Here is a 12,840-nt window from a genome sequence, read left to right on the forward strand (position 1 = left end):
ATTGGCTGGTGTCTAGCAAAGAACATAAAGGATTTAAAGGATCTACAGTATGCTGTGCAGACACAAATCAAACATTTGGCCTCTCCTTTACTGTAAGCCCACGTACACACAGTCGGAGATTTTGGCAACCAAATCTGTCGGATTTTGTCTGTCGGATTTAGTCCGACGGATTGTGTCAGAAACTGTTGCATACACACGGTCGGGCCAAGTTGTCTGATTTAGCGGTTGCCAAGAACGCGGTGACGTAATTTCGTTACGATGGGACTACATTCAGGCTAGTAGCCAATAGCTTTGATGTAGGAATTTGATCTGAGCATGCGTGGCACTTGGTCCGATGAAAATGCTCTACACATGATTGGATTAGGTCCGTCCGGCCCAGTTGGTTGGGAAATATTTCCAACATGTTGAAAAATTGGGTCGGACGGAGATTCAGACGGAATCAGTCCGATGCAGACCACACACAGTCGGATTATCTGACGACACGGTCCGTTAAGACTCATTCCGACAGATTCTCCGACCGTGTGTACAAGGGCTTAGAATGTTCCTGCTGAACTGGACGAATTTTGATCTGTCGACAGCCTGCAGTGTTGATCAGTGTATTCTGATGGAAGGGAAGCATCCCAGCTGTCAGAATACAATAGCTGAGCAAGAAGATTTTCCTCATCCATCTTTAATGTGTGAATGGAGGAATAGAGTAATTTTTTTTTCTTTTTCATTCAATCCTCCTGTTTTATTTAGTGCAGCCATTGTGTCGCTTTGTAAAAGTGGTGCTATGAAGAACTACCTGAATCTGCTTCACAATTTGGTAAAGCTGCCGAAACTGGCAGCAGGGAATTTTTGAATCTGGTTCTGGCCATTTTCAAGTGTTATACCACCAGAAAAATTTTCTTACTACTTTATTGAATTCCCCTGATTGTTAAAAGTAATCCGCTTACTTAGCAGGGGATCGCTCCGCTGATCACCACTGAGCAGGCAGATGACAGGTCCGTCTCCATTCACTGTGCAGAGCCGAGACGGAAACAGTCCCACTCTCTTCTAGGGAAAAAAATTTGCTGAAGTGAAAGATTTGGACCAGTTTTACCTTGACTGCAGTTCTCCAAAATAATGTTTATTTAAAATACAAAAAAGGGACAAAACAGTAACTTTCCACAACATAATCATAAGTTACTAATTATCTTGGATAAATCACTTGAGCATCAACCCATCCCTGGATATATCTGTTATATTTGGCAGTCATGTACAGTATGTTTGCTGAAGCTATCTGCATACAGACCAAGGTAAACATTTCAGCCTAATGGCTTCTCTCACAATGAAAAAAGGGGAGTTTTGGGACTTTAAATGAGATGCATGTTGCCATCTCTGTCATATTTCCATCCCTAAATCTAGTATATAGAGGGGGTTTCAGGACTTTGAATGAGGTATTAACATGGGACTCTGTAGAGAGATATAAAAAAATCACATAAAATTTCTAATCATATGACCCACTCAGTGTGAGCAGGGATATGTTATAAACTTACATGTCAGCAGCCTATAAAAGTCCCAAAACTCCCCTTTTTTCTCTCTAATTAGGCATGGAAGTTGTATTGATGGCCTTTTATTTTTTATTTTTAGGCTAGTGACTGCTGATGGAGTGCTCTCCATTATACCCTTAATGTCCCACATTTGGTAGCTGTCCGCTTACACAACATCCACATCACTTCTTATTGGCAATGACATTTTTCATCAGTATATCCTGCCTAGACTGGGGCATGTGGAGCTGGCTTTTGCCTGTTATTTCTGGCCACTGAAGACGTTAATTACGAAATGCGTACAGCTCTTACACATGCACCATGTGACTTTCAGGAACTAGGGCTAGTGGGTGTAACGCAGCTGGTACGCAGGCTGCACGCCACACACCTACCTATGCTATATTTGTTATAGAGTTGCCTCTCCAGGATAGGCACTTTAGGCATACGGATTTTGCCCTTGACTTGTTTGGGTTTATTTTATTTTATGTTTGATTGATTTTACCGCCCACGCTATCAGCGGTGTGGTGTGAAAGGGGTCTGAATGATGTTAGAGTTGTGTGAAATTTATAACAGGACCACCCTACCATTAGGGTTGTGTTTACATTACTGTTTAGCGTTAGGCTTTTGTGAGTATGCATGCATTCATTTTCAACTTAATACATTTACATCTGGTTACACACTAGGCTTTTGTGACCTTTTGTTTTTGTCTATATTTCTCTGTATCTCACAAAGTGAGTACACCCCTCACATTTTTGTAAATTTATTCTATCTTTCCATTTGACAACACAACACTGAAGAAATGACACTTTGCTATAATGTAAAGTAGTGAGTGTACAGCTTGTATAACAGTGTAAATTTGCTGTCTCCTTAAAATAACTCATTACACAGCCATTAATGTCTAAACTGCTGGCAGCAAAAGTTAGTACACCCCTAAGTGAAAATGTCCAAATTGGGCCCACAGTGTCAATATTTTGTGTGGCCACCATTATTTTCCAGCACTGCCTTAACCCTCTTGGGCATGGAGTTCACCAGAGCTTCACAGGTTGCCACTGGAGTCCTCTTCCACTCCTTCATGACGACATTGCAGAGCTGGTGGATTTTAGTGGCCTTGTCCTCCTCCACCTTCCTTTTGCGATTCAGATGCTCAATAGGGTTTAGGTTTTGTGGCATGCTTGGCCAGTCCATCACCTTTACCCTCAGCTTCTTTAGCAAGGCAGTGGTCATCTTGGAGGTGTGTTTGGGGTCATCATCATGTTGGAATACTGCCCTATGGCCCAGTCTCCGAAGGGGGGGGGGGGGTCATGCTCTGCTTCAGTATATCACAATACATGTTGGCATTCATGGTTCCCTCAATGAACTGTAGCCCCCCTGTGCTGACAGCACTCATGCAGCCCCAGACCATGACACTCCCACCACCATGCTTGACTGTAGGCAAAACACACTTGTCTTACTCCTCACCTGGTTGCCACCACACACGCTTGACACTATCTGAACCAAATACATTTATCTTGGTCTCATCAGACCACAGGACATGGTTCCAGTAATCCATGTCCTTAGTCTGCTTGTCTTCAGCAGATTGTTTGTGGGCTTTCTTGTGCATCCTCTTTAGAAGAGGCTTCCTTCTGGGACGATAGCCATGCAGACCAATTTGATGCAGTGTGCGGTGTATGGTCTGAGCACTGACAGGCTGACTCCCCACCCCTTCAACCTCTGCAGCAGTGCTGGCAGCACCCATAAGTATAGTTCCCAAAGAAAACCTCTGGATATGACGCTGAGCATGTGAACTCAATTTCTTTGGTCGGCCATGGCGAGGCCTGTTCTGAGTGGAACCTGTCTAGTTAAACCGCTCTATGGTCTTGGCCACCATGCTGCAGCTCAGTTTCAGGGTCTTGGCAATCTTCTTATAGCCTATGCCATCTTTATGTAGAGCAACAATTCTTTTTTTTTTTAGATCCTCAGAGAGTTCTTTGCCATGGGGTGCCATGTTGAACTTCCAGTGACCAGTATGAGAGAGTGAGAGCAATAACACCAAATTTAATACACCTGCTCCCCATTCACACCTGAGACCTTGTAACACTAATGAGTCACATGACAACGGGGATGGAAATGGCTAATTTTGCCAAATTTGGAAATGTTCACTTATGGGCATATTCACTTTTGTTGCTAGCGGTTTAGACATTAATGGCTATGTGTTTAGTTATTTTGAGGGGACAGCAAATGTACACTGTTATACAAGCTGTATACTCACTACTTTACATTGTAGCAAATTGTAATTTCTTCAGTGTTGTCACATTAAAAGATATGATAAAATATTTACAAAAATGTGAGGGGTGTACTCACTTTTGTGAGATACTGTATAAGATTTACACAGTCTGAAGAATGCCGCATTGGCAAAGCTTACCAGTCTCTGAAGGGAGTCAACGTCAGAATGGTCTCTCATTACAAGCTTCTTTGGTTCTCACCATCTCCTTAGTTCTAGTGGCATATGTATGTTTTTGTACACAAAGCAACTGATAATAGGATTAAAGAACTGAAATACTCATACAAAGAAGGTATGCAGCCATGGCTGGGTGAAGAACAATTCAAGTCAATACCTTGTTTATTTTCTATATGAGCTTTACCAGAATTATCCCTGCTCTAAAGAATACATTGAACAATGGCTATATACAGTAGTAAATCATAGACATGTCACTTACTGTATATGCAGCTGCATTCAAAAGGGGAACATTGATAAAATAAAAAACCTGTGGTATAACCCCCCCCCCCCCCCAGCCATCCCATAATGAGCTCCAAGTAAAAGATTTTACAATTAATTTTATAAGCTGGTGTGTATTTAGTGGGGGTATTATTACCAACACAAAATTTCTGCAGAGACGGAGGTCTAGACTGGCAGATGAACTGGCCAAATCTAGACATTTAATTTGCACATCCAGTGATCTGCAAACATCTTGGGCTCGGTCAACCTGAAACTGAAGTAAATTTCTAGTCTGCTGCAGCAAATGAAAGGGCTTGAACTTGTTGAACTTGTTACCGTAAAACATGGGGATGATAGGATCATTGTTTATTAGTGCAGGGGATGAGATTTGAGTAGTATGGTCCTCTAAATTAAATAGCATTGACTTGACAATACTGAAATGGTAATCTTGACAGTACATGGGCTACAAGCAGGCTGCAATTGTTACAAGATGGAGACAACGGTTTGACAGTCCCTACAATATGGATGGGGGGGGGGGGAAATGGGAAGCTATTAAAATACCTGGTAAAAATACAGGTAATTATGATAATATGTGCACAACAAATGGGCAATGGTAACAATACTCTAATAACATATTGGATAATCATCACAATACCACAAATACTGCCATCATAAAAGCATGTGAGTAAAACAATGGGAAATTGTGACAGTAAAACAAAAATAGATAATTAAGCTCTATAGGTGAGATATATAGACGATATCCTGATCATATGGAATGGAAGCGACTTCCTTGAGTACTGCAATGCTAACCCTTTTGGAATATCCTTCACTCATGTTGTTAACAACAGATCACTTGTATTTCTAGACCTTAATACAATTATTCAGTCCCACATCATTTTAAAGAGCATCACAACAGGAACCCGACTGGCATGAAAGTATTTGGCATAGCAGCAATAGGCAATGACCCGGATGATGGCAGAAGATTCAAGAAGCTATGTAAAAAGGAAATGTTCTGTATATTTACCCTTCAATCTTTGGCCCCTTGGGGGTTAAATGAGGATCTTGAGGTCCATGGGGTTATCCATTAAATTGAGGGTCTCAGACAAGGACGGCAGTCAGTGCATCATGTTCATACAGGCACACTCGCATGACTAACACCCTCTTCTCCCCTCTTCTCCTCTCCTCATTTTAGGAACGCTATTTTGTGACATATATCCACCCCAGCCTCCATTGGCATTTCACACACTCAGTGACAACTTAGTACGCTCACGTTCTGGTAGAGGTGATCGCCTAGAGTGTACACTAAGTAAGGGTGTAAGGATGTAGAAACATACGCACATGTGTTGGCCTATGCCTGCGCACCATTCAGTTGAGCACAGCACCATGTGCCGGGCTCTTGTGCACATGTGTATGTTCGCACATACACATGGCGTCTAGTTATGTCAAAGTTGCCTGTATCCATTTAGCCTTCGTTGGGTCCCAGTCCATGGTCTTGGTGGCTGGGCACACATCTACCTGCCAACAGAATGAACTTACATACATACAGCATGTGTGCTTTTGCTCTGATTACGGGCATCCTATGCCCACTGGCACCATTCGATCTTGGATGAGTGCTTGTGAGCATGCCTGCATTTATGGGGGTGTACTTATGCTGTTTGCACCTCATATATTTATGCCCAAGCAAAAATGAGTGGAACTTGGACTATGTTATTATAAATATAGATATTTATATATACTTCACCTACCATGCATATTGCAGTGGCCATCATCTATTGACCCTATTTCCAGTCCTAGTCTACTCTAATTTATCAATTTTATTTATTCCATTTTTTCATAAACCATAATTTCACAACATATATGTCACATATTAACCTATTTGGTTCTTTATGTATTGTAAACCCAGCACATATGTTTTTAGGGATTATATGTAGTACTCAAATGTGTTAATCAAAGGTGACATCCACAGCATGTGCCACTGTATGAAGGTTACGAATGTTACCCACACAATATAGGGAGATCCTAAAAACTCCCTTTTGTGTCCGTATGAAGTGTGCAGCATGCCAACTAGACATGTTTGTTAGGCTCTGAGGAAAAGGAACTCCTTGAAACGCGTTAGCCTATGCTATTGCACAATAGCCCCAGGGGATGGGGACAACTTCACATGGACTATTATGGAGTAATGATTTGATGTGCTTTTATTCAAGTTTTCACTTGTGAGTACGATACCTATTTCTGTTTATCAATAAAAGTTTTATTGAGGATAATGTGCTAGGCCACGCACCTTCTATTTTTCTTTATGTTTTAGTACTTTGGACCTCCCCAGTCTATGAAAGGCAGTGAGGCGTGCCTTATCCACTTAGAGGCATCAGCATATTAATTCAACATTGCACCAAGGCCCATCGCACATTGCAGGAGACGTATTTGAGTGTTGATTTGGAAATTGTGACAATACCTGGGAAAGAAGTAGGTGTTTGTAATAATACATGGGTAACAGATACATGGTTTATCAATTATGCTGGAAAGAACAAGCAATCATAACAATGTACAGGTAGGCAATGTGCAATTGTGACAATATACCGGCAACAAACAGCCAATCATTACAATAGATGGACAACAAATGGATAACTGTTACAATATGAAGGCAACAGATGGTCAATTGTTACAATACAAAGACAAAAAATGGTCTATTGTTACAAAGCATGGGCAACAAACAGGCAGTCATGATACTACAAGTTCTTATAATACATGGGCAATTGTGAAAATATGTGAATTACAAATTGGCAATCAGGCACTACATTATAATATGCCATGTTTGATAAAATATCTAACATTTTGTGCAGGGTGTCCTTTCTTTGCCCAAGGGCAGGTTCTGGACAGTTTAAAAGGGCTGTAGACACAAGCATGCTGTCAATGAATGTCAGAATTTCTTCTCAATACAATACATGGGTGAACGACTCAAACAGCATTGGAACCAAAGCATCAGCATGATAGCCAGAAAATCAGTCTTCTCAAAAAAGGGTTCAGCAATAGCACTTTCTATTATTTTCGCATGACTTTTTAATGCCCACTGCACCCCAAGAAACAACTTACCTTCACCTTTCACCTTGACTCCAGTGCATTTTACCAAAGAGATAAAATCTTATCCGTAGTGTCTAAATTTTCTACAAAATATCATTAAAATAAAATCCAAAATTTTACTCTACCCCGTATAGATCTCTGCTTTGCCACCCAGCTGTGGGGTTTCATTTTTCTATATACAAGGTCTATATATACAGTTTAAAAGAAGTTGTACTTTGAATCAGGAAAGTATACTGTAATAGCATGGGCAGAGAGACAGAAAATGTCTTCCTCTTGTGTTATACGATCTATCCAGGAATTCTGCTGTACTATTTTCCCACAAATAAAGTGCATACAGGATTTCCGGGAACATTGTTATAAAAATATTCAGAGTTCATAAAAAATGGAACAAGATGCGTTGTCAGGTAACAGAAGAAAATAATTGCAAATTTTACTCAAACAGATATAAACAAAAGCCCAATTACTCAGCTTCCTTCATTGAAAAAGTTCAGAGCACAATTTCTCTTAGCGTAGACGCTGATTAAATCATACACACAGTGCCTTGAAAAAGTATTCACACCCCTTGAAATTTTCCACATTTTGTCATGTTACAACCAAAAATATAAATGTATTTTATTGGGATTTTATGTGATAGACCAACACAAAGTGGCACATAATTGTGAAGTGGAAGAAAAATTATAAATAGTTTTCAACATTTTTACAAATAAATATCTGAAAAGTGTGGCGTACATTTGTATTTAGCCCCCCTTACTCTGATACTCCTAACACTCCTAACACTCCTAACACTCCTACTCCTACACTCCACCAGTGTATAAATTTATTTCAGTATAAATACAGCTGTTCTTTGAAGCCCTCAGAGGTTTGTTGAACAAACAGTATCATGAAGGCCAAGGAACACACCAGAAAGGTCAGGGATAAAGTTGTGGAGAAGTTGAAAGCAGGGTTAGGTTTTAAAAAAATATCCCAAGCTTTGAACATCTCATGGAGCACTGTGTTCAATCCATCATCCGAAAATGGAAAGAGTATAGCACAACTACAAACCTACCAAGACATGGCTGTCCACCTAAACCGACAGGCCGGGCGAGGAGAGCATTAATCAGAGAAGCAGCCAAGAGACCCATGGTAACTCTGGAGGAGCTGCAGAGATTCACAGCTCAGGGGGGAGAATCTGTCCACAGGACAACCATTAGTCGTGATCTCCACAAATCTGGCCTTTATGGAAGAGTGGCAAGAAGAAAGCCATTGTTGAAAGAAAGCCATAAGAAGTCTAGTTTGCAGTTTGTGAGAAGCCATGTGGGGGCACAGCAAATGTGTGGAAGAAGGTGCTCTGGTCAGATGAGACCAAAATTGAACTTTTTGGCCTAAAAGCAAAACGCTATGTGTGGCAGAAAACTAACACTGCACATCACCCTGAACATACCATCCCCACCGTGAAACATGGTGGTGGCAGCATCATGTTGTGAGGATGCTTTTCTTCAGCAGGGACAAGGAAGCTGGTCAGAGTTGATGGGAAGATGGATGGAGCCAAATACAGGGCAATCTTAGCACTTGTACACACGTCGGACATTCCGACAACAAAATCCGTCGGATTTTGGCAGACGGATTTTGTCCAAAACTGGTGTTGCATACACATGGTCGGACAAGTTGTTGGAAAATCCGATTGTTCGTAACGTGATGATATAATTTAGTTATGACAGGACTACGTTCAGGCTAGTAGTCAATAGCTTTGGTCTAGGAATTTGATCTGAGCATGTGTGGCACTTTGTCTGATCAGAATTCTCTACAAACGATTGAACAAAGTCCGATCGGATCATGTTGTCGGAAAAATTTTTTTATATCCAGCTCTCAAACTTTGTTGGTCAGACATTCCGACTGAAAAAGTCAGATGAAGCCCACACATGGTCGGATTATCCGACAACATGGTCCGATCTGACATTTTCCGTGGGAATGTCCGACCGTGTGTACAAGGGCTTAGAAGAAAACCTCTTAAGAGTCTGCAAAAGACTTGAGACTGGGGCGGAGGTTCGCCTTCCAGTAGGACAACGACCCTAAACATACAGCCAGAACTACAATGGAATGGTTTACATCAAAGTACATTCATGTGTTAGACTGGCATAGTCAAAGTCCAGACCTAAATCCAATTGAGAGTCTGTGGCAAGACTTAAAAATTGCCATTCACAGATGCTCTCCATCCAATCTGACAAAGCTTGAGCTATTTTGTAAAGAAGAATAGGCAAAAATGGCACTTTATAGATGTGCAAAGCTGGTAGAGACATCCCCAAAAATACTTGCAGCTGTAATTGCAGTGAAAGGTGATTCTATAAAGTATTGATTCAGGGGGGCTGAATACAAATGCATGCCACACTTTTCACATATTTATTTGTAAAAAATGTTGAAAACCATTTATAATTTTCCTTCCACTTCACAATTATGTGCCACTTTGTGTTGGTCTATCACATAAGATCTCAATAAAATACACTACCTAAGGCTCGGTTCACACAGGGGTGACTGTGATCCGACTTCATGCACGCTACTGAAGTCGCCTCCGACTTCAAAAGAAGTTCCTGTACTACTTCAATCCGACTTGTAGGTAACTTGTACCCATTGATTTCAATGGAGGTCGCCTCCAAGTCGGATCTCTGTCTATACAGAGGAGACTTTGACAGAATTATTAGCTCTGAAGGGGGAACTCCACGGCAAATTTCTGAAAAAAATTTGGCGTGGGTTCCCCCTCCGAGAGCATACCAGGCCCTTAGGTCTGGTATGGATTTCAAGGGGAACCCCCTACACCGAAAAAACGGCGTGGGGGTCCCCCCAAGATCCACACCAGACCCTTATCCGAGCACGCTACCCGGCCGGCAAGAAAAGGGGGTGGGGACGAGCGGGCGCCCCCCCCCTCCTGAGCCGTACCAGGCCGCGTGCGCCCTCAACATGGGGGGGTGACTTGGGGGAGGGGGGGCGTGCGGCCCCCCACCCCAAAGCACCTTGTCCCCATGTTGATGAGGACGAGGGACTCTTCCCGACAACCCTGGCCGTTGGTTGTCGGGGTCTGCGGGCGGGGGGCTTATCGGAATCCGGGAGCCCCCTTTAATAAGGGGGCCCCCGGATACCGGCCCCCCACCCTATGTGAATGAGTATGGGGTACAATGTACCCCTACCCATTCACCTGTAAAATAAAGTACAAAAAAAAAAACACAACACACAAGATAAAATAGTTTATTGCACAGCTCCGGGGGCCTTCCGTCTTCGGGGGTCTTCTCGCCGGACTCCTCCGCTATCTTCTTATAGCTCTTTTGCTAGCGGAGGAGCCCGGCATTCTTCTTCGTCGCCGCGGCCTCTTCTTCCGACTTCAGGGGTCTTGTCCCCCTCTTCGGTTCTTCTTATAGCTCTTTTACAGGCGGTGGCCCGGTCTTCTGTCGCCGCCGCCGCCTTCCGTTCTTCTTCTCCTTCTTCTCCTGGAGATGTTGACTCGACGCTCTCTCCGGCCGCAATGCCAGGGACGCGCTGCGCGGCGACTTATATAGGTTGAGGGCACGCGGCCTGGTACGGCTCAAGAGGGGGGGCGCCCGCTCGTCCCCACCCCCTTTCCTGTCCGGCCGGGTAGCGTGCTCGGATAAGGGTCTGGTGTGGATCTGGGGGGGGACCCCACGCCGTTTTTTCGCGTAGGGGGTTCCCCTTGGAATCCATACCAGACCTAAGGGCCTGGTATGCTCTCGGAGGGGGAACCCACGCCAAATTTTTTTCATAAATTTGGCGTGGAGTTCCCCCTTCAGAGCTCATTCTCTGATTGGCCACGGCAAAAGTCGCCTAAAAGTCATGTCTAAAAGTCGTGTTCAAGTCGTCTCCAAGTTGCCTCACAAAGTCGTCCTGAAGTCGTGTCGCCCCTGTGTGAACCGAGCCTAAAGAAACACTTTTTAAAAGCCTAACAAATATGTTTTTTGATTTGTCACAATTATACAATATGGGGTTTGGTATTTACATACAGTACATACAGAGAATAACAGTCACTCCATTTACAATTAACAATGGAAGGTGTGCATGGGAGGACCAACTGCAAAAAACTAAAAATGAACCAGGTCTCCTTTGTTGTCTAGTGGGATTGGATGCTGGGGAAAGTACACTGAACGGCTGTGAATTGCCCTTCCCACACACACACATCCACAACTTGAGCTGAGCATAGACTTTTATTTTAGTCCTACATGTTCCTTGCTTGTATGCGATTCTTTTTTCCTGCATCAATGTGCTTCTTGTTTTTTTGCCTCTATATGGAATTTTAATTTCAGTGATAAAATTGAATTTTAACCACTTCAATACTAGGCACTTTCACCCCCTTCCTGCTCAGGCCAATTTTCAGCTTTCAGTGCTAGGGATGAGCCGAACACCCCCCCGGTTCGGTTCGCACCAGAACTTTCGAACCGACCCCAAATTCGTACGAACGTTGGAACCCCATTGAAGTCTATGGGACTTGAACGTTCGAAATTAAAAGTGCTAATTTTAACAGCTAATATGCAAGATACTGTCCTAAAAAGGGTTTGGGGACCTGGCTCCTGCCCCAGGGGACATGGGTCAATGCCTAAAATGTTTTTAAAAATGGCCGTTTTGGCAGGAGTACTGATTTTAATGACAATTAAAGTAAAAAAAAAAAGTGAAATATTCCTTTAAATATGGTGCCTGGGGGGTGTCTGTAGTATGCCTGTGAAGTGCCACGTGTTTCCCGTGTTTAGAACAGTCCCTGCACAAAATGACATTAAACGGAAATAACACCATTTAAAACTGCTTGCGGTTTTAATCTTATATCTGGTTCCTGCAATATGGTTGAAAATCATTGAGAAAAATGGCATGGGTAGCCCTCCCTGCCCATTACCAGCCCCTTTGGGTCTTGTACGCATATTAAGGGGAACCCCGTACCCATATTAAAAAAAGGAAATGCGTGTGGCCCCCAGGCCCTATATACTCAGAACAGCAGTATACAGGCGGTGTAAACAAGACAGGGACTGTGTAGGTTTGTTGTGTTAAGTTGAATCTGTTTGTAATTTTCAACTGGTACATTTTTAAAGTGTAGCTCCAGTCCAAAAAACTATTTTTAAGCTTTTTGGAAAACATAGGGAAGGGTTATCACCCCTGTATAATTTGTTTTGTTGTCCATCTTTTTTTCATCTCACTAGGCTGTCAGTACTTCAGGTGTGATCAATTTTCAGATATTGGCACCATAGCTTGTGGACTCTATAACTTTCACAAAGACCAAATAATATCCACCAATTTGTACTTATTTTTACCAAAGATATGTAGTAGTATAAATTTTGGCCAATTAAAGTGTAGCTCCCGTCAAAAAAACTATTTTTAAGCTTTTTGGAAAACATAGGGAAGGGTGTTTTCCAAAATACCCCTGTATAATTTGTTTTGTCGTACATCTTTTTTCATCTCACTTGCTGTTGTCTCCTTCCGTTTGCAAGTAGGAGATGTTTGTAAGTTGGATGTTTGAAAGTAGGGGCCTGCCCTATATGCTCTGCAGAAATGGCAGAACAAGGTGTTGGTTTTGCCACAACATTGTAAGCCCTC

General features: G+C 42.5%; 1 protein-coding gene across 4 annotated transcripts in view; it reads left to right on the forward strand.

Annotated features, from left to right (window-relative positions):
* Nucleotides 1–12,840, forward strand: part of LOC143934131 (galactoside alpha-(1,2)-fucosyltransferase 2-like) — a 417,951-nt gene that overhangs the window by 175,267 nt on the left and 229,844 nt on the right. The window lies entirely within an intron of this gene.

This window comes from Lithobates pipiens, unplaced genomic scaffold (assembly GCF_037356315.1).
Source record: "Lithobates pipiens isolate NorthernLeopardFrog02 unplaced genomic scaffold, aLitPip1_a1.2 Scaffold_27, whole genome shotgun sequence".
Taxonomy (NCBI): Eukaryota; Metazoa; Chordata; class Amphibia; order Anura; family Ranidae; genus Lithobates; species Lithobates pipiens.